Source organism: Miscanthus floridulus, chromosome 10, assembly GCF_019320115.1.
Source record: "Miscanthus floridulus cultivar M001 chromosome 10, ASM1932011v1, whole genome shotgun sequence".
Taxonomy (NCBI): domain Eukaryota; kingdom Viridiplantae; phylum Streptophyta; class Magnoliopsida; order Poales; family Poaceae; genus Miscanthus; species Miscanthus floridulus.
Window position 1 is genome coordinate 108,748,392 of NC_089589.1, and position 3,398 is coordinate 108,751,789.

A 3,398-nucleotide genomic window follows, 5' to 3' on the forward strand; every position below is an offset into this window, starting at 1 on the left:
GCAAAAAAAAACAGAAAAGGAGTAGTAGTAGGAGCAGGAGGAGTACTAGTAGTAGTGGTAGGAGTAGGAGTAGTAGTAGTAGTAGCAACAACCACTACACACCCGCAATATATAAGCAAAAAAACAGAGGAGTGGTAGTAGTAGAGTAAGAGCAGCAGCCACTTAGGAGTAGCAAGTAGTAGTAGTAAGTAGAAAGTAGTAGAGTAATACATGTGCTCTGTGGAAAGTAGTAGAGTAATACGCGGTGGAGACAGCACGCGTCCACAGAGCCGGCTAGCTCTGTGGACAGCATATATGTCCACAATATCAAACAATGAAGCAGTAAGTAATACATGTGCTAAAATTAAGATCATTTATGGTCCCAAAATTATGTTTGAAGTTCTCATATTTTGAAATTCAGTTTTTTTAAATTGTCAAAATGATATTTATTGATTAGTTAACCATGCTTAGAAAAAGAATTTAACGCATCATTTTCTCCAGATTCTCAATTGTACTCTTGGAATATATGTTGGAATAGATTGGAAATATCCAGAAGCTTATGCATGGAGACCTCATCATCATCGATGGATATGTGTCCTGGGACGTGGCAAAATTTGAAGCATTTCGACGAAGATGGGACTAAAAGAATTACTAACAACTATAGTACTTGTATTGGAGAAGGTGGCTTTGGGAAAGTCTACAAAGGGGACCTTCTGGACGAATACGATCAAGTTGTAGTGAAGGAATATATTCGTAAAGACTTAAGAGAAGAGTTCATGGAAGAAGTAAGGATTCATAGTAAAATGAAGCACAAGAACACAAATACGGTAGTTGGAAGCATGAATTACATGGATCCTGAATATCTCCGTACAGGATGTCTTACCCCAAAGAGTGATGTCTATAGTTTCGGAATAGTTCTCTTGGAACTAATAGCTAGAAAAAGGGCAAAGTAGGGTGATGTTTACCTAGTTGGAACTTTTGCCGACGCAAAGTCAAGGGATTTGAGGGGACTATTTGATTCAGAAATAGCAAACGAAAACAACATAGGGATTCTTCAACAGATGGTGAAACTAGCAAATGAATGCCTCAGACGGGATAGAAATGAACGTCTTAAAATGACAGATGTGGCAGAACACCTTCGCGTGCTTAAAAAAAGGTGAGGTCTAGACAAGAAAACAGACGTCCCCAATCCATTTTGGAATCATTCTGTTCATGGTACAAGAAGAGTAGCTTTCTCGAGAGAAATGCTAGTAATCATAAGATTCTATCAGAACTAAGAAATGTAACAAGATTCACAAAGGAGGAGATAAATGATGTCACAGAGAATTACTCTTGTCTACTCGGGGAAGGTAGACCAGCTAAATTCTTTAAAGGAACACTTGAGGATAATACAGTTGTGGTGGTGTGGAAATTTCTTTATGCAGACTCAGAAAAGGCATTCATCAATGGAGGCATCATCTTGTCTCAAATTGTTCACAAGAATATTATCAGACTTTTGGGTTGTTGCTTGGAAGCTGAAAGTCTGATATTGATATATGAGTATGCTAATAAAGGTAGCCTCACGGACATTTTAGGCAACCAGGAAGATTTTCCCCTAGACAAACGTATTGGGATTGCAATTAAGACTGCAGAAGCATTGCAGTACCTCCCTCTGTCACCGGATAAATTAATTCCTAGAATTCCTAGAATCGAACAAGCACTTGAAATCAATTGAGAAGCAGGAAAGAGTGGATATGAACTCACATTGGGCCTGGGTCGCCTGGGCCTGGACCGGCATAGCGCCTGCAACTAGATGGCGTTGGCCACCCCGAGCACGGCTGACTCGTAGGTATGTTCCCGACGATCCTCTTGGTCGACTGTAGGTACATGTACGCCTCCATGGAGACCAGTGCAGACAGTGGCTCCCACTGCCTGGAGTGGAATAGGAAGCCGAGCTCGGCGGGGCGGGTGCGGAGATGGGGCCGCTGTCGGCCGATCAGAAACCCTAGGTCGGGGAGGAGCAGGTGCGCAGGTGCGGGGAGGGGGCGCGCGGGTGCGGGGAGGGGGCGCGCGGGGCCGGTGTCGGGACAGGTCCAGGAGGCAGCCTGACAGCATCGGAGAAGAAGAGAGCGCCCAACAGGCAACTCCCGTGTGCGGCCTTGAATATATAGTTGGGATGATTTGTAGGGGCGGTTCCTAATCCAGCCGCCCTACAAATAGTTTCTATTTTTTAAATAATAAATTCTATATTTTTTATATCATAAAAACACAAAGTAATATAAAAAAATTGTGTATATGCACAAATATAATATTTTGTATTATTCTATATATGAAGAAATATATATATAAACAATTGTGGTCAAAACAATATAGAAAACAAAAAAACAAAAATTAAAAATTTGAATTTTAAAACTTCGACTACAATTTTATGACATTAAATGAAATAAAACAAAAATGTTGTAAACATAATAGTTGTATAACTCATCAATATGTACAACTTTTATTTTGGTCATCTTGTCATGTGACCTTGTTTGAACGATTCAAACTTTGAAGTTCAAACAATTTCAACTTGAAACAATATTTTAAAAGAGTAAATGATTTCAGATGAAAAACTCATGAATAACAAAGTTGTAGAACTCATCAATATGTACAACTTTTATTTTGATCATATTTTCATTTGACCAAATTTGAATAGTTGAAATTTTGAATTTTACTAAATGGCAACTTCAAACAAGATATTGAAACCTTAAATGATTTCAACAATAAAAGTCGTGAACATAAAAGTTGTTGAACTCCTCACTATCTACAACTTTTATTTTGGTCACTTCTTCATGTGATAAAGTATTAGTAAACATTGTTCATAAATATACATATGACTCATAGTTTCATGAACTATACGAGAAACATGTTGATTTATAAACAATGTTTACTATCACTTTGTCACATGAAGAAATGATCAAAATAAAAGTTGTAGATCTTGATGAGTTATACAACTTTGGTATTCGTCTCTTTTTCAGCTGAAATCATTTAATGGTTGAAAATCTCGTTCGAACTTGTTATTTTTTTAAATTTGAAAATTTGAAGTGCTAAAACTTTGTCAAATGAAAAGAATGCCCAAATCAACACACTAACTTGATAGTGCAAGATTTTAGAAAAATTTAGAGAAAGAATCATCACATTTGGAGTTAGTATGAGGGAGAAAGACTAGTTATAAATTTTACCTAGAGATTAAAAAGAAAATTCACAACTGTTCATGATGATCAATGATGAACAAGTGTGATTTCTCTTTTTAATCTATGGCTGAAACTTGTAACTAGTTTTTCTCCCTCATACTAACTCCAAATGTGATGGTTTTTTCCCTAAAATTTTCTAAAATCATGGTCTATTATTTTAGTCTAGTCATCTATCTGTCACTAATTTTGAACCATTCAAATTTTAAA

General features: G+C 37.1%; 1 pseudogene; it reads left to right on the forward strand.

The window, feature by feature from the left end:
- Positions 1 to 563: 563 nt before the first annotated feature.
- LOC136489251 (uncharacterized) lies at positions 564 to 1,693 on the forward strand (annotated as a pseudogene).
- Positions 1,694 to 3,398: the final 1,705 nt, after the last annotated feature.